The sequence below is a fragment of the Schistocerca nitens genome, chromosome 1 (assembly GCF_023898315.1).
Source record: "Schistocerca nitens isolate TAMUIC-IGC-003100 chromosome 1, iqSchNite1.1, whole genome shotgun sequence".
NCBI lineage: Eukaryota > Metazoa > Arthropoda > Insecta > Orthoptera > Acrididae > Schistocerca > Schistocerca nitens.
This window is the reverse complement of record NC_064614.1, coordinates 454,940,117-454,960,488: the sequence shown is the minus strand read 5'-3', so window position 1 is coordinate 454,960,488 and position 20,372 is coordinate 454,940,117.

The following is a 20,372-nucleotide window of genomic DNA, read 5'->3' as shown; positions in this document are numbered from 1 at the left end:
TCCAGTATGCAAGGTGAGCTGATACGGCAGAATGCGGTCACAATTGGCAACCTCGTCTTCTCTATTTTAGAAGGTCACGTCATCCCAGCAGCATGGCAGTGGCATTTGGCAGTGTCGAAGTCTGGGCAGACACTGAAGAGGAGGAGCAAGTGCAGGTGGCAGGAGCAGTTTTGGCTACTCATGTTGGCAGAGAGGCACTGGTCCTTTGTTTGCGACCCAGTGGTGGCAGAATTTTGGCAGTGGCACTGACTGACACAAACTGGGCATGACATACTAGCAGCTGGCCAAACAATGATGAGCTGGTTCGGCTGTAGTTAAATTCTCCTTTCTCCTACTGATTCCCCAGTAATAATGGTGTTTCTGGGTCATGTTGAAGAGCCAGGAGTCTGTCAGTGCTGGGTAGGTGTGGTGTGACTGAGAGTAGGTCTGCCAAGCTGTGTTCAGTTATATGATTCTGGGCTGTGAAATGGTTCTGGTGCTTGTGGTCTGACACAGGAGCTGAAAATGCATGTCACTGATCAGCACCTGCTGTCTGGCTGTGGCCTCATTACAGGTGTGGACTCTGACATATGCTCGAAGTTACCATTTATAACTTTATCTTTTATAATTTCCTCCACACTGCGAAGAAAATTCCATCTTGAATTTTGCTGGTACACACATTGGTATATGTTTATTATTTACAATTCATTTTTCCACTTCCATTCTTGGTGTAAGTGCAAACGACAATCTTCACTGTCTCACAACCAATGAGTCCGCATTTTCTCATTTGCACAGTCTACAAGTTAATGCTAATGTCTTACAGTTTATTGTTATCCACTAACAAGGAGAAAACAGGTGCTGTGAGATACACTGCCTTGTTGCCTAGTCATACTGCCCTGCTTGAACTCTATGGTTTGCACTCTGTTCTTTTGCTCCATATTCTTATACTTTAGCAATGAGATCCATGGTACCCTTGCTTGATGGTTTCGTGTCGTGACTTGGGGCTCTGTCTGAACTTTCTTCCTCTTTTCATCCTGTATTAAAATCTTAATTAATTCCCCTTGCTTGGAGAGATTTACCCAGGAGTTCCACTTCATTAAACAGTCCTTCTAATTCCTTTAATTCAACATATCTTCTAAGATAGATTTTCCCATTCTGTCACTTTACTTCACTTGGTCGGCTATTGCTGATGGGATGGTTTTACTGCTATCATGAACCCTGCTTCTCGAAGGACCTCGAGTGGTTTAATTGACGATGTCACGGCCAATGATACAACTTGAATGTGTGTGGTATCTCAGCACTTTGTCTGCTGTGAGACAATGCCACATGATGCGAAGGCGTAAAACCTAACCTAACAATACCATTGTAAGTCTTTATTCTAGTTCTAATCCATTGGCACTGTACCATGGCTTACACGTATCTAAATGAACTAAGTAGAACCTGGGCGTCACATTTTCCAGATTACATTACCTAATATTCCTAGATTGCTCTTATTCCACGAGGACTTACTTCACAATTGCAACCTCTTGATGTCTCGATAAATAGATCATTTGAAATGTTTATAAGAGAGGAATGGAACAAATGGATGATGGATGGAATCCAACATGAATTCACGCTGAAGGGAGCGGTAAAATGACCTACAATCAAACAAGCATGTCAGTGGATAGAATTAGGTGCATAGAGGTCATCAAACCTCATAAAAATTTTAATTGTTTGTAAGGGTAGATTGTGTGGTGGATGCAAAAAATATAAGCAAAGTTTTGAGGGTATATTACATGGATTAATTCTATCATGTATGTTATTTTGGAAAGGTTATGTATAGATTTGTATAAATAAGTGTTGAGGATAACTTGGTAATATGTTTAAGAGACAAAAAGTTAGAAGCCTACTCTGGACACATTCAGACCTCCCAAAATATAAAGTCCCTTCAAACATTAGAGTATTGTAGTGGCCATTCAATTTCCAGAGTCTACACAGACATGAGCAAATATCACGTGTTACCTCAGGCAGGTCTGTTTCCCACCAGGTCTCTGCATATAGTGTCCTCAAAAGTCTCATCGCGGCTGTTCACCATCCAGAATCTCTTACCCACTTGATTAAATTTCACCTGATACCACTGGTAGGTCTGCCTTCTTTCAGAATGAACAACCAAGAGTATCGACTTGCTCCCTTGAGCTCTTCGTTAAAAAGTCCCAGTCCCCACTTAACTCCTTTAGTGTTCCACTAATGTCTGCTTTTGCAGTGACTGGAGGGTGTCCCCACCAAAAACACATCGTTTGAACATCTTCAACTTTTGTGGTCCTGTCTTCCTCAGTTGCGTGTAATATTACGGTATATTGATAATTTTTATTTATGGACCGTCTGACAGCAACTGTTTTATTCAGTTGCTGTCAGACGGTCCATAAATAAAAATTATCAATATACCGTAACATCGTTTGAAATTTCTACAGATTGATTTCACTCAATTTGACCACTTCCTGGGCTAAACTAATATATTACAACAATATTTAAATAAAGAAATTTATAAATATTCAGTCACACTCGTATCATTCACAAAATTATAGATAAAGGTTTGTTCATAAATGAATAAGCTAGTACCCATGTGCAAGTGCACTCAACCCGAATGACTATGAATCATCATTAAATATTGTTTAGATAATTATTTATGCCTTCTTGAGATAGGTGTCTTTTGGTACTCTTTTTAATTGTGGTGTCAGCTAAAACATGAGGTTGACCACTTTTAAATCAGAACATTTTTTAATAGTACTTGTAATCAACATTTAAACCAAGTTACTTGCAAAATAGTGAACTCTTCATTAAATAATTACACAAGTAATTTCAAGGTATGAGATATTCATGCTGCATTCATATTCTTTGTGATTGTGGAGAATACAACATTCCAACAAGTATTTGCATAATAAAAAAGACATCATAAGTCAATAAATTAAAGATACAGACGAGTGGTTTTCAGGGATAGTAACTATTGTGCAATGCTATCATCTGAGATATTGTTTGTTGAAATCGCAAGAAGCATTTAAAAGCCATTAATTCAAAAATTCAGTGTAAAATATTAACTTCTATAGTTTTAAAAGATATTTAAAATATTGTTGTGCCATTGGCTGCACCTCATTTTTCTGAGATTGCAAATATATGCCAATTTCCTTTAATACTTGACTCTAAATAGTTTTAGATTCTCAAAGAGCTGTAAGAAGCCATCTTTCAGCTTGTCTGACACTTCACCATTATTGGTGCATCTCCTGTAGAAAGGCCACGTCAGCAACAGCCATCCAAATTCCCAGCTTTGGGATTTACTTATTTCTGGTGTTGCTGCTTGTCTTTGTACCTGGCCTCGCCCTTACTGGTCACATAGTTGGACCTGCCGCGGTGCACCCTAAGCCTTGGGCATGCTAGCATTCAGCCACACAAAAATTTCATTTCCCCTCCTACCAACTCTGGCTACCAAATCGCTTGCCTACATATGGGTATTGTTACCCACCTCCACTTACTGTGGCATATTAGCTCCCTAATTTGTTACTTTGTCATGCCAAATATGTAATTCATCCCTAATTCAAGGTATTTTCCCAGAGAGAGTGAAATATGCTGTTAGTATACCCCTTATAAGAAAGATAAGATGTCAATAATTACTGACCTGTTTCACTACTGATACAGTTTTCCAAAATTTTTGAAAACTTAATGTATTATAGAATAGTATTTCACCTGAGCAAGAATATTATCGTCATTACATTGCAGTTTGGGTTTCAGAAGAGTTGCTCTACTGAGAGTACCATTTATCAGTTCATTCACTAAATTTCACAAACATGAAATAGTGCTGGTCAGTATCTTTTGCATTGTACCTATGTCACAATATTTTGCTGTAAAATCTGAGATTTTATGGAATTGATGCTACAGTTAACCAATAGATATCCTATCTAACCAAAAGAATGCTGCAAGTTGTACTTAGTATTTTGACTAATGTAGTCCAAGGATATTATTCCAACTGGGAAGAAATCAAATTTGGGGTTCCATAGGGCTCAATCTCACGATATTGTTCCTCATATATGTAAACGATCTTAACATGTAATATCCAACAAGCAGAATTAATTCTATTTGCAGATAATGCTAGCATTGTAATCAATACGAGCATAGGTACAGCAACAGAATAAATGGTAAATGTTCTTAAAAGTATCATTGACTGGTTTCCTGTGAATGGACTCATCTTCAGTTTTAAAAAGGTGCATATATTCAGTTCTTCACATCTAGGGCTACTATGTCAATGATAAATGTAACACATGGTAAGTAGGGTGGTAATTTCAAAATGCTTAGGTGTCCATGTTGATGACAATTTAAAATGAAAGCAGCACATTTTGGAACTTCAGCCACATTTGCACTTAGAATCATTGAAAATCTTGAGCGGTGAGAAATCAGTAACTTGACATATTTTGCATACTTTCATTCAATTGTGTCATAGAATAATGTTCTGGGATAACTCAACTTTAAGGAAGAAAGTGTTCATGGTTCAAAAATATATTGTAAGAAGTGATGCTCACCCATGGTCAACTTGTAGACAACTGTTTAAGGAGTTAGACATTTTGACTATCACTTCACGGTACATTTATTCCATCAGGTTTGTTGTAAATAATCCACTATGCTTCAAAAGGAACAAAGAAGTTCATAATTACAATACAACAAGAAAAAAAAATTTCATTCATTACACCACATTAAGATTGTCTTTAGCTCAAAAGGGGAGTGCACAACATTGCAACAAAAATTTTTATTTGCTTGCCCAGTGATACAGAATGTCTGACAAATGGCAAAGTAAGATGTGAACATAAACTGAAGAAGTTTAATCTTCATAACTCCTTCCATTCTGTATGACTTAAAAAACTTGTACATGATCAGCATGTAGGTTTATTTACAAAATAATTTGTGATGTGAATACAAAATGACTTCTTCCACTTCATTATGATTTACCATACAAATGATCCATGGTTCATGAAATTAATTAACTAACTAACTAAGCAACCTGTTTGTAATGAGAATAATTATGACAGACATAATGTTGCAAGTCGTACCAAAATAATTGTTTGGAATGTAACGCAAATATGAGACAGAATGAACTGACCAGCTAGAAAAAGCTTAATTATAGTGCAATAGATTTCTCACTTTCACTAATTATGTGATAATTAAGAAATCATAATAGCAAGGTAATCTGAAATTCATCAGCTAGTATCCAATTGAATCTATGTTCTCATAAGATTGATATAAATTTCACAAACATTCTAAACCAGTGAGTAATCTAAGCATTGTATTAGTAAATCACAAGTTTACTTCAATTCTAGTTATGAAAATAGAAGTTTCACATAAATATGAGATGAGAAAATACTACAAAATTGAGTTAACAGATTTTGCTTCACGTACAAAGTTTTGGTTGCTTCCTGGAACGCCTTTTTCTTACCACAGCCATAGGGCATGTCCACACCTCATGTACAGTACAGTAAATGGTCCCTCTTTGCAACAACACAGACACGATTTATGGATCAAACCATCAGGATATCCCTGAAATTACACATGATGCTCATTGCAGTTGTATAGTCAGAGCACATATGCAAAGCTGATAGGAATATTTATTCGACAGTTGATGCTCGGGAGTAAACATTATCAATTTCTGATTGGTAAAAAAAATCAAGTTAATCAGGCTTAGTGCCCACATGTCTTTCCTCAGCATAGAGATATTTCTGTGGATGTATAATGAGCATCCAAAAAGTCTGTACAAAATGTTCTGGTAATTGTGTTGTGGATGAAATATGAACTAAAAGAAGGAAAATTGCTGTTTACAAGTTAATTATGGGGCATGTTTGCTTGAGACACAATATGGCATTATACTAAAACAAATCAAAGTACAAATGAACACATAATTAACAATGCAATTAATAAATATTTAGTGGTGTAAATGGTTAATAAGTAGGAATTCATATAACCAGTGACAAGCAGAGTTAATTGTCAGTTTGCTACCAATGTAGCTAATCAGTGACAAGAAAGGTTGTAATCAAACTACTGACAATGTATGTAATCAGAGACAACAAAAATTGCAATATACACAATTCACCAATGCAGATGCATGTGTGTTATAGCAAAGCAGATGTGGACCAAAGTTTAACATAAAGAATACAGATTGTACCTACACCTATACAAAAGTGAAAAATAAGAAACGTTGATTTACTCATATATACATATCTATGTACAGCACACATTTGTCATCTGAGTGTCAATCTCTCAGGGCATCTGACATTGAAATTCAATTACACACAGAAAAAATACTGATCTTATAACTAAGCCTTTTATCTACATTTTATTTTCTAATCTGCAACTACCACGTGGTTATAATTAAAATTTCCCTATTTAACACATTTTAACACACAAACTAATTACCATTTGAGTACCAACCTTGGTAGCCTTAATGTCCAGAGTATGGGGGGGATGATTTCCATGCATCGCAGTGCCACCATCCAGTCCCAACTAAGGCCAACAAGCACCATGATCAATCATTGTGATTCATAGTCTCTCTCACCTGACCAATTGCAGTCCACTTGTTGACATGGTAACATGAGCTTGGGCAAAAGGAGAAGGGCATTAGAGCATTATTGGTGAAGCTCTGTTATTGACACAACAGTAATGCTGCAGCTGTACTTTGAGAATATCACCATTTGAAAGGATTACGGAAGGGTCCTTTTTCTCCACCTGCTTTGCAGAGCATGAAGAAGAAATTCGAATCAACTGGAGAAGTGAGCTTCGCTCCAGGAAGAGGCCAACGACCGACAGCACCGCAGGTGGTTGATGAAATCACTGTTGCTGTGGCAGACAATGCTGCGTGCAATTCCTGATCATCAGGCATTGCACATGCTGTGTTACGACAGTTGTACATCCCGTGGTCCACTGTATGGAAGGTGCTTTGAACCATTCTCAAATGGTATTCGTACAAATTCCATATTGTACAGCAGCTTGCACCACAGGATGCGCAATGACGTGTTGACTTCACTCTCCACTTTCTCGCAAAGATTGAAGTTGACGAGGGCTGGCCCTGGACTCTCCTACGGACAGACAAAGCTCATTTTTCTCTGATGGGCGAGGTGAACACACACAACTGCCGTGTGTGGGGATCCTACCTCCAGTCACTGTGCGTGAAGTTCCTCTGTGTGGTGAATGTGTCACTCTATTGTGTGGCTTCAGGGCTACATTCACCATTGGCCCATTGTTTTTTGAACAGGTTGGTGCTCAAGGACGTAAGACATGGTGTGATTGGCCACCATTACTGTAATATGCTTTGCCAGCATGTCATACCTACTCTACAGGAGAGAGATGCATTGAACTCGACAGTTTTCATGCAAGGTAGGGCCCCTCCGCACATTGCTCATGAAGTTCACCTGCTTCCCCAAAACAAATTTGGAAACGATTGAATTATCAGCCGATTACTTCCAAATGCTTGGCCAACACCATCACCTGATCTCACTCCCTGTGATTTCTGGTTGTGTGGCTACCTAGGTTTACCAGGCTACCAGTTTTTTCCAGGGGAACATTCACACATGTTCTGATCTGATGCGCAGCATATCAACAGAGTTAGCCGGCGTACCTATGGACATGCTTCATTCTGCTGTGCAGAGTGCAATCCTGCACTTTCAGATGCTTCTGGACACTGAGGGGGTGCCATATTGAGTCCCTTTTGTAATAGTAATGGTAGTGGTGTGTAATGGTATGATGTACTGCTGCAGCACATTAAATGTGTCTCTTCCATCCTCTTTCTGGCCATCTACTCACTCACTCCACTGTCACAATAACACTGACTGGTGACCGGAAGATGTTCAAAGATTTAGCTGTCAGTACGCCTATGCAACATTTTGCTTCCCCACACTTTAACACCTCAGTCACCGAAACAGTCGACATTGAGTGTTCCCACATCTCGCCAGTGAGGGTACGTTAATGGCCACCCCCTAGGTCAGGTCAATGGGTATCGAGGTTTGGCAGGTGAGGCACTGATGTTACAAGTTTCAGAGGTCGACCTCTGAGGACTGGTGAATGTCGGCTCATATACACAAAGGTGTCAGATGTCTGTGGTAACATTTTAGTAACATGATTGCTATGATATATATTGTCTTCTCCAGCATGCAAGAAGCTGGCTGTGTTGCTCGCTCAGCCTTAGTGAGGAATGCTAGAAACAGCACACCGGCCACTCACATAGCTTGCAGCAGGTCAGGCACGCTGCCTGACAGTGATGTGGTGCAGTGTTGGTTAGCAGGAGCCAGTGAGGCAGCCCGCAGATGTGCCTCTGTGGATACGATGGATCTCGGCACTCTCATGGAGGGACACTTACTTAGACCTGTACCCACAGCATCCTCTGCATGGTGGTTGTCATGAAGGCAGAAGGCCAGAGCTACCTCAACACACATGGCATACACCCAAAAAGGAGGTACATGTTCAGCTAGGAGTCATCACTTAGGTGCACACCCAGCAAATAGGAGATGGCAGCTTGCAGTCAGTCGGTTCGACCCTTCACCAGAGGAAAGCCCAGTAAGTCTGCATTTTCTATCATTGGCAGCTGGACCCATTGGTTGTGGCAGCATGGAGTGATGAAATCCAACCACAGCCAGCAGGCTGCAGTCTGGTAGTTAAAGTCTCCAAACAGGCAGCAAGCAGTGCATTACTGTTCACAAGCAAAGTTTATCTGCAATTAGCGAGACTGTCATTCCGTTGCGATCAGTGATACAATGGAATGGCCAGAAACTGAGGATGAGATGTCCAAAACAGGGGTACAAGTGTTGCCGTGCTTTTGTGATACTGACACTCTTTGTGTGTTCAAGATTATGACTATGACTCACAGTCTGAGGTGGACCTCTTCTTTTTGTGTCAAGCAATAGCTTTGAAAATTTGTAAGTGCACCAGGGAACTTGGTTGCTGTGCAACAGCATGTCCAGAATCATTGTGCAGACTGAATATGCTCTCACATGAGAGGAGCATTTGACCGCACTCCTTGTTGGCTCTTGGTACCATAGCAAATGGTGCAACTGATGTCAGGGTGACAATGGAACACAATGATGTATTTATTTCCTGGAAAAGAGACTACCCCACGTAATTGCCTTGTCACTCTGCAATATGAGATTGCGTGGCTTGCAGTCATGTTAAAAGTGGTTGCAACTGCACCCATTGCGTGATGTGGTCCCTTCTTGTCTGTTGCACAATGTAGTGCTTGTCTACACCAATGCCTGTGGTTTAGAACGCTCCTCGTGCACATGAAACAATGCTGTGAGCAATGCTAAACTCCTGGACTACACTTGGCACACATTTGTCCTCCTTCCAGTTTCTTGATGATTCTTCCCTATGTGAAATCATCCAAATGTTGAAACTTCCTGGCAGATTAAAACTGTGTGCTGGACTGAGACTTGAACTCGAGACCTTTGCCTTTCGCGGGCAAGTGCTCTACCATCTGAGCTACCCAAGCACGACTCGCGCCCTGTCCCTCAGTCCGGCATACAGTTTTAATCTGCCAGGAAGTTGCATATCAGCGCACACTCCGCTACAGAGTGAAAATCTCATTCTGGAAACATCCCTAGGCTGTGGCTAAGCCATGTCTCCGCAATATCCTTTCTTTCAGGAGTGCTAGTTCTGTTAGGTTCACAGGAGAGCTTCTGTAAAGTTTGGAAAGTAGGAGACGAGGTGCTGGCAGAAGTAAAGCTGTGAGGATGGGGCGTGAGTCGTGCTTGGGTAGCTCAGATGGTAGAGCACTTGCCCGCGAAAGGGAAAGGTCCCGAGTTCGAGTCTCGGTCCGGCACACAGTTTTAATCTGCCAGGAAGTTTCATATCAGTGCACACTCCGCTGCAGAGTGAAAATCTCATTCTGGAAACATCCAAATGTTGCTTCTGAGCCACAGTGTAATGAAGAAGACAACTACAGAACAGTGTAACTGTTCGCCGATTGACACACACTGTCTTTTCCTTTTCCTTCAGTGGCATCATGTTGCAGGGCCAGCCCCATTTGCTGCTGTAGTCACGCCGACCTCATGCCATGTGGCACCCAACTTTCCGTCCATGAGTGGGAGACCTCTGGCAACACGGTCCTGCACCTCCATTTGTTTGCAATGAGAAGTTAATATCTGATGTTGCTTTATCTATCCCAGCCTTAAGTTCTGCAGAGCAGTGAATGTTCTCTTGAATCTTTTGGATTCATTTTCGAGCTCTACAATCTCCAAAGCATTCATGTACATTTTTATAAGCACATTGTGGTGACCAAACAATCAACTCTAACAAATGACCTCAACCGGGAAGTGTGTCATCACTTTTATACTTTTGATCTTTGATGTTCTTTAGCACTGTTTTCTGTCAGTGTTCTGACTTTATGCTATTGCAATTGTGATTGTAATAGAAGTGTACAACACTATCCAGGGTGTTTGCATCAAGGCCATTGTTTCAAGCATTCCTTCAGTGATGCCCCTGATTAAGACAAGAAACATCGACACCACCAGCAAAGGAGGAATAAAACGGGAGGACATTTCAATGCTGGTACAGGTACCAACCCCCCACAACAACAACAGCAACAGCATCTGCTACAGCCAGCAACACAAAGTAGGACAGCATAACACATGAGATATGGATGTTCAGACCCGAACTTTGGTTCTTACATGCAGAAAGCATTTTTTGGAACCATGCAATTACATTTGTGTCATGGCACACCTACACGAATCACAGACAATTCTCACCAAAGAGGTTACCTCCCTGCAGCTACAGGGAATTAAAAAACTGTCTTATAAAAAACTTCACCTCATGTACAGAGTTCAGGCTGCAGAGTTTAATGGCGGATGACTGTTTAAGCAATAAATTGCCGTGTCAACTTCTAAGTAAACTTCGCTTGCTAACAAGCCAAGATTTAATACTGGAGCAATTACTATAGATGCTGCGGTTTAAAAGACTCCCTGAAAACATGAGATTCAGTTTGGGCATGCAAAAAATGTACCTCTGCAAGTGCTGGCAGAAAGAGCAGAAGCAATGGGGCATGTATGGGATTCAAACCAAGCAATGCTCTAGATGGCATTATTTCAGCTGAGGCCCCCGTATCATGCATTTCAGAAACAAGTGAATGCAGCAGCCCCATATCAAGCGTCCTGAGCGAGGCACAAGCTACAACAGTGAAACAGTTAGCAGCAGAGACAGTTCACAGTTTTGCCGTGCAGGCGGCAGCACTACATAACAAACAGCACACAAGAGGGGATAGTGCCAGAAATGGACAGTGGTGAGACTACTTGCCAGACAACCAACATCCGTGAACAAACAGATCCCTGTGGTGTTGGTTTCACCAAAGATTTGGCAACAAGGCTCACAAATGACCCGCACGATGTCAGTACCCAAATGCATTTGACGACCTCTAAAGGGTGCGCCAAGTTGTTACATGCAAACGTTGTCACCCACAGAAGTATGTCATTTGTTCCCCTGCCACACCTTGTGTGCCAGTTTCACAGGAAGTACTTGCAAATGGTAATCTGTGCAAAGCACATTTGGATGCATAACAGAAGATGATGTCCACGTTAACGATGTAGTCACCGCGTCTGTCTAGCACAGGTCATGAGGCAGGCCTGAACAAAATTTCCAAATGGGATACTATGTTCCACATACTGGAAGCAACAGGCAAGCAGCTAGACAGCTTTGAGCTGATAACTGGGATGGAAGGAACATGCACAAGGCATCATCACATCACATCACAGCAACACCAGGTTATGAAAACATCAGCTTTGAAGAGCTCTGCTTTTATGGATACTATCATGATCTGGGGGTAGGATTCACAGCCTTGGTGAACCAAGCAAAGTTGCTACTTGTAATGGGTAGATGCTCCAAAAAGAAGTTTTTGGTAGGTAAGGAACTGGATGTCAATGTATTGCCTGAAGTATTGTTCCAACCAGACAGCAGAGTTGCTCATCTACATTTAACAGCAACAAATAACTCAGCAGTCAAAGTGTATGGAATCCAGTCGTTAGTGTGAGATCTTGAGTTTTCAAGAGCACATGATATGATTATGAATACTATTGTTCACAGAATTCAACATAATTAGCGCTGTTTGAGGTGAAACCCACTTTTGGCATAAGTGAAAAACAGTTCTTTGTTCCTCCAAGAAAATCCTGCTTCAGTATTAACAATCCAGTCCATATCTAAAATAATGTTCTCTCTCAACTCTGAAATTACGAGACATCTCTGTGTAAATTTTATGTCTGAAATTTTAAATGAGAGTAATACTTGTTTTGTTACAACTTTACTATGTCTTTCTATTTCCAATTTTCATTTACATTACAGGCATCTCAGCAAAGTTTGAAAAAAGTGCACTTCAGTCTGTGACACAACAGGTGGCGTATTCCCATCTGTTTTATTTTTTTCTACTCCCAATAATAAAGTAACTTTAAATAAAAAGTTTTGTCTTATTTTTGTTACATTTATCTGTAGACATCCAGTGCATAGCTAAAAATCTCAAATAACTATTTACACATAATTTTTCTTAAAGTTATTATTCAGATTATTGTTTCATCCATTCTAATTGCATTTGTGGTGTTAGATTCCATTGTGGCATTATTACTTAAATGTTACAGTTAATTGATGTTAGAACTATAGTTCACCACATTAAAGGATCCATAAGCTAATATTTTCATTTGAGAAAAGTGACTTACACTGTTTGAAAGATAAGCATCCTAGCTTTCCCATAAAGTATTTAAAGTGATGAAAAACTAATTATTCTCTCCAATAATAAAAACTGAAGTTCTGAACCAGTACCTTTTCCCATCACAGATTTTGTCAAAACCACTGTTATATTCTTGACTCTAGCTACTTACTTTTGTTTCCTAAATTTTTCCGTACGAACTGACATACAGTATTCATTAAAGAATGGAAACTGCAGGTTGCAATATCAACAATATTATGAAAAGTATAGATTTTTACTTACAGTAATGATGACATGTTGAACTGCAGGCAGGTACAGTGAAAAGACACACATTGACACAAGCAAGTACAATTCACACACACGACTGCTACCTCCAGCCACACCAGTCTGTTTTTATAAGACCATCTGAGTCATGAAACAGTCAGTCCATGGTTTGAGATATCAAAAGTAACATCTATATCAGAAGTGCTCTTGGTATTTGATTCATTTATCATTCAGCATATTCTCCATCTATGAAACTCATGACATTTAATGTTTAATTACTTTTGAGTGACTTCAGTACATAAATTTAATGAACATTCTTTCTCAATAGTGTTACAGTTATCAAGAGTATATGAGGGTTGTACCAAAGGTAAGGTTCACAATGTGCTACAGCCTCGAGGGAAGGTGTTAGGCTAAATCCAACAACAGTGCCATGCATAGTGGAACCCCCACTCTCAAGCCCACCCGTCCGTGATTCACTATGTCGCTCAGTGTTGGCTTGGCAGCCATCAGAGATGGAAGTGTTGATTACCACTCCTGCCAAGTGCAAGGTTCGAGCAGTAATCTGGTTTCTCCACACAAGCAAGTTACTGCCCGTGGAGACTCATCGGCAGCTGACTGAGGTGATGCTGACTGATGGACACAAGGAGCAACGCCTTGACTGTGCTCGCAAGTTTCTTCAACAGTGTGAAGGAGGAGGCAACAAGGAGAAGTTGTTGGACTCTTATCATCACAAGAGATGAAAAATGGGTGTTTCATTACACCCCCAAAACAAAACAACAATGTCGTCAGTGGCTTCACTCTGGTTCACCGCCACCAAAGAAATTCAAACAAACATAGTCAGCAGGAAAGGTTATGGCGACTGTGTTTTGTGATCGGAAGCGGGTACTCCTCATTGATTTCGTGCAACCTGGGATGACAATAAACTCAGATGGATATTGTGAAACATTGACCAAACTTCGGCGAGCAATCCATAATTGCCAGAGAGGACGACTGACGGAGAGATTAGTGCTTCTTCACGGCAATGCTCGACCCCATGTTGCTTGTCAAACACTGGAGCTTTTGAAGAAATTTGGGTGGGCTTTTATGCCCCACCTCCCCATACAGCCCGGACTTCGTCCCCAGCACTTAGCACCTCTTTCCCAAGCTAAAGGAACACTTAGGTGGCAAACACTTCAAGAGCGCCAATGAAGTCCGAGCAGAGATCACACACTCCGTCAGCAGATTAGTGGGAGACTTCTTTGACTTAGGAACACAAAAGCTGGAGCACCGTCTTCAAAAGTGTGTAAAAAAATGGAGACTATGTTGAAAAACAGAAGAAATATTGAATTTAATTGATGAAAGGAGAAAATATAAAAATGCAGTAAATGAAGCAGGCAAAAAGGAATACAAACGTCTCAAAAATGAGATCAACAGGAAGCGCAAAATGGCTAAGCAGGGATGGCTAGAGGACAAATGTAAGGATGTAGAGGCTTGTCTCACTAGATACTGCCTACAGGAAAATTAAAGAGACCTTTGGAGAGAAGAGAACCACTTGTATGAATATCAAGAACTCAGATGGAAACCCAGTTCTAAGCAAAGAAGGGAAGGCAGAAAGGTGGAAGGAGTATATAGAGGGTTTATACAAGGGCGATGTGCTTGAGGACAATATTATGGAAATGGAAGAGGATGTAGATGAAGACGAAATGGGAGATAAGATACTGCGTGAAGAGTTTGACAGAGCACTGAAAGACCTGAGTCGAAACAAGGCCCCAGGAGTAGACAACATTCCATTAGAACTACTGATGGCCTTGGGAGAGCCAGTCATGACAAAACTCTACCATCTGGTGAGCAAGATGTATGAGACAGGCGAAATACCCTCAGACTTCAAGAAGAATATAATAATTCCAATCCCAAAGAAAGCAGGTGTTGACAGATGTGAAAATTACCGAAATATCAGTTTAATAAGTCACAGCTGCAAAATACTAACACGAATTTTTTACAGACGAGTGGAAAAACTGGTAGAAGCGGACCTCGGGGAAGATCAGTTTGGATTCCGCAGAAATGTTAGAACACGTGAGGCAATACTAACCTTACTACTTATCTTAGAAGAAAGATTAAGGAAAGGCAAACCTACGTTTCTATCATTTGTAGACTTAGAGAAAGCTTTTGACAATGTTAACTGGAATACTCTCTTTCAAATTCTGAAGGTGGTAGGGGTAAAATACAGGGAGCGAAAGGCTATTTACAATTTGTACAGAAACCAGATGGCAGTTATAAGAGTCGAGGGGCATGAAAGGGAAGCAGTGGTTGGGAAAGGAGTGAGACAGGTTTGTAGCCTCTCCCCGATGTTATTCAATCTGTATATTGAGCAAGCAGTAAAGGAAGCAAAAGAAAAATTCGGAGTAGGTATTAAAATCCATGGAGAAGAAGTAAAAACTTTGAGGTTAGCCGATGACATTATAATTCTGTCAGAGACAGCAAAGGACTTGGAAGAGCAGTTGAACGGAATGGACAGTGTCTTGAAAGGAGGATATAAGATGAACATCAACAAAAGCAAAACGAGGATAATGGAATGTAGTCAAATTAAATCGGGTGATGCTGAGGGAATTAGATTAGGAAATGAGACACTTAAAGTAATAAAGGAGTTTTGCTATTTAGGGAGTAAAATAACATGATGGTCGAAGTAGAGAGGATATAAAATGTAGACTGGCAATGGCAAGGAAAGCATTTCTGAAGAAGAGAAATTTGTTAACGTCGAGTATAGATTTAAGTGTCAGGAAGCCGTTTCTGAAAGTATTTGTATGGAGTGTAGCCATGTATGGAAGAGAAACATGGACGATAACTAGTTTGGACAAGAAGAGAATAGAAGCTTTCGAAATGTGGTGCTACAGAAGAATGCTGAAGATTAGATGGGTAGATCACATAACTAATGAGGTGTTGAATAGGATTGGGAAGAAGAGAAGTTTGTGGCACAACTTGACTAGAAGAAGGTATCGGTTGGTAGGACATGTTTTGAGGCATCAAGGGATCACAAATTTAGCATTTGAGGGCAGCATGGAGGGTAAAAATCGTAGAGGGAGACCAAGAGATGAATACACTAAGCAGATTCAGAAGGATGTAGGTTGCAGTAGGTACTGGGAGATGAAGAAGCTTGCACAGGATAGAGTAGCATCGAGAGCTGCATCAAACCAGTCTCAGGACTGAAGACCACAACAACATGTTGAAAAATAGACAGAAGTGTAAGCTTTTCAACAATGTATAAATTATTAACAATAAACAATGTTTTCTATTTGTAGAAAATATGGGAACCTCACTTTTGGTACAACCCTCGAATCAAAACTAGCTTCCGTTGGACTTGGTGATTTGTGCCGTCAGCTCTTTTCCCCTTCACAAATCATCAGTATTGCTGAGGCTCTCTGGTATTGGAGTAGCACACCAGCTTCATAAGTAATGGGGAAATCCTGATGATTTAAGAAAGGGAAAATAGGCTGAAGACGTGAATTGAAGTTTTATTAGGGAGGGCATTGGACTAGGGTAGTTCATGCAGCTGTGTTACCTGTACTGCTACAGTGGTGCCACTGCCAGCACATCTGCCTAGTAAGCAGGAGACACCGATTCAAGTATCAATGGTGGCAAAAAGTTTGAATTCATTTGTTCAGCTTCTGTCATTATCAGTGATTTGTGTTATGGACTAAGTTAAATGAGCTATCAGAGTGTAATTGCCTATAACAGGAACTGTGATAAATGAAAACTGTGACAGTTCCTTATAGAAGTGTTAATGTCTTTAAAATATTGTATTGCATACATACATATTTGAGCAAACACCATCTCATACAGGTTCAAACTTTCATCTTGGATGTGATCAAGATTTGTGTTACTGAGGAGAGACAACAAAATGCAAGGTCAGTTCCATTACATATGGTGCCTGTGGTTTCAGAATATGTTGCATTGAAAGCATTGTGGAAAAGAATTCTCATGTAACAGTCAACAGCACAGAGCCAGCAGTTGTAAACAAACCAGCTGACACAGAAGTTTGGAGGAAAAAACGAGTAAGCTGGTGCAGAGATTATGAGCTGCAGCAGTTATCATAAGACACAATGGAAGCAGTGAATGGTGCCAGAACATATTCAAGGTAAAACTGTTTTTGGTATCATGTTTTCACTAAACATTGACAAAATGATAGATAATAATCAGAGTTTATTTGAATTTTTGAAGGAAATGCACAGGAGTATATGTACTAGGAATGACATTAACATTTCAAAGATTGAAATGAAAGAAATTAGAATTAGTGTTAGTAGTTTCAATTCAAAAATGGACCAGGCATCAGCAATCTCAGTAAGGCAAAATCATGTGGACAGAATATAGACAAAATGGATACTTGGATCCAGAATACACAGTATAGTGAAATTGTAACTGAAGACAAAATTAATGTAATAAGGAGATGAAAGTTGTTGATTCTCATCAATCTGATTTAACTGAAGTAGTACAAATTTGTTGTTCTGATGATAGTAATGAAATAATTTTTTATGCAGAGGAAATAGGTACTGTGATATCGAGGAGGTGGGGGTAGCTAAAAAGAATGTTGATGCAAATAATGATACATTTGATGATGTTGAAATAAGATGTGTACTGGTGGTGAACAGAAATGTTGGAAGGGTTAATGATCTTGTTGAGAAAGAATGCAAAGCTTTGATAATTAGTAAGCTAAGTGAAATGAAATTAGTAAATGTCAATGTAAGTTATGTTGTGCTGAAGTATGAACTTATGATGCCTATTGACCACAACGTCACTGACCAGAGCGAGTGATTCTGTGGACTCTCCCTGACTGTTTAATAAGTAGTGTGCTCTGTTCATGTGTGGACATCTCATGTAAAAGTGTGTTACTCTACATTCAGATCATGTATTCAATATTCTACACCTGTCCGTATCCTGTGTTCCGACATTGGTAACCTCGATGAGTTCCAACTATGTATGAAGTAAAATTCACTCTGCTACAGTTATGGCACTGTGACCTGCACATAATTGCTGACTGGTTTCCATTCAGGACAATACAGTGCTTCTTAACTGACTCTTCCACCATCTTGATACATCAATTGTGCAAGTGAAATGCTTCAGTTCTGTGGTTTAACTTACGATGCTAGTCCTGAACAATAAACTCTTCCACCATCTTGATACATCAATTGTGCAAGTGAAATGCTTCAGTTCTGTGGTTTAACTTACGATGCTAGTCCTGAACAATAAACGGCAACAAAACAATCCACTGTGGAACATAGTCATCATACCCTACTTGCAGAAATCCTATGCACTGACTGGACTTCAACATTCTGGCTCCATGGATTCATGTTCATTCTACACGTACAGCACATATTTCACACCATGCGCAAATTTGTTCGATCCGTCCTCACTGTTGCCATTTGCCCAGTTGTCGAAAATGACCACAGAACATACCCACGCTCATCCTGACCACATCAGACCAGGCATACGATTGTGGACAATTTATTTCTAACTAGTGTTGATAAAAATGAACTTTCATATGAAGAATATTCTGTGAACAACCAACAGGGTATTCACATTATTGATGACAATGCTCAGCATCATGTGCCACAGCAACAAACTTGGTGTCCTTCCTTCCATGCAGTGGCCAAGACTGATTTTGCCCAGCTGCTTTCAATTCTGACATTACCACATCTGGCTTGAACGATAACCTTTGCATGTCAAGAAACCCCTACCTCCCTGCAACCTGCTCTGCACCTGTACAGAACACTGCCATTTGCATCACACCCTGGCCTGTGCAGAATTCCACTGAGTACACTTCTTCTGCATCTCTGCAGACATTCCCATTCTCAAAGTGCCCAGACCTGATCAGAATACTGCCAAGCACGCTACGCTCTCGCCCGTGCAGAACATCATCAACAGCATCGTGCCCATGCAGCTGCCACACATGGCTGACTCTGCCACACCCCAGGAGAGCCACTTCTATCGGCATCACAATGAATGTGCTCACCATAGCTCAGCACAGTGACCTGCAACCCATCAAAACAAACAACTTTGTGCCATGTTACCACACCCTACAAGCTGACATTTGACGGTCACCCAGCTTGTGACTACTTAGTAATGATTGCAACAAGTTTATCTGTTTGAGAAGACTATCCCAGCTGCCTCAGTGCTTCACATGGCAGTGAATCTTCAAAAAAAAAGGTTGGGGTGAACTTGACTTCTTTTCAATGCTCCGCTGTAGCTCATTCTTCCTGTACATTTCTTAAGTGATATCAAGCCAGAGAGCACCAGGTTTCTCCACTAACAGGAAAGGTCAAAAAATAATTGAGGTGTGCTACGAGTTAGACTTGATGTTACATCACACAGTGCAGCTCAAAATCTCACATTGTAGTGATCTTCTCATGCAATTTCTCACAGGTCTTACATACATTCGCAGAGAATTGGAGCGTAGTTATCTATAGTAATTTTGTTAATTACAATCACAGAAGTTGTTCAAAATTAGGGAAAATTTTATCATTCAGTGGCTACAATTGAAATACACGAAACAGAATACAAAGTCAAATGTAAATCCATCATTTTCATGGAAAAATAAATGAAATGCTTCAAATTAAGAATACTGATTACATTGTTAACTGCGTCAAAACCTACATTATCCCAAATATCCCTACCACGTTTCCTGCTTCAAATATGAGTGCATTGTTTTATAATGTAAACGGAATTCCAATATATAATATGGTAGCCTAAATAAAAACTTTCTTTACTTTCTCAGTTTAGTCTCATATTGGAATTACAGTAATTACAAAGTAATTAGAAATTTTTATGTTAAACAATAATATAGTGAATTGACAGTGTGACAGACAGAGTTGTTACAGGTGTCTAATATTATAAAATTAATGGCAGTGGTGTTGAGAAACAGCTGAAATTGTTAAAATTAATGAGGCTCCAAGCCCCGATGGAATCCCTGTCAGATTATATACTGAACTTGCGGCTGTGTTATCCCCTCTTTGAATGATAATCTATCATAGATCACTTGAACAAAAAAGTGTACACAGTTCTTGGAAAAAGGCACCAGCCACACCCGTCTACAACAAGAATAGTAGAAGTGATCCACAAAACTACTGTCCAGTATCCCTGACATTCATTTGTTGTAGAATCTTAGAGCATATCCTGAGCTCAAACACAATGAGGTATCTTGAATAGAATGACCTCCTCTATGCTAACTAGCATGATTCTGGAAACATCGATCATGTGAAACCCAACTTGCACTTTTCTCATGTGACATACTGAACGCTTTGGATCAAGGCAGTCACGTAGATGTAGTAGTTTTTGATTCCTGAAAAGCATTTGACTCAGTTCCACACCTACGCTTATTTTCAAAATTAAGATCATATGGGGTACCAAGTGAAATTTGTGACTGGATTGAAGATTTTTAATAAGAAGGACACAGCGTGTTATCTTGGATGGAGAG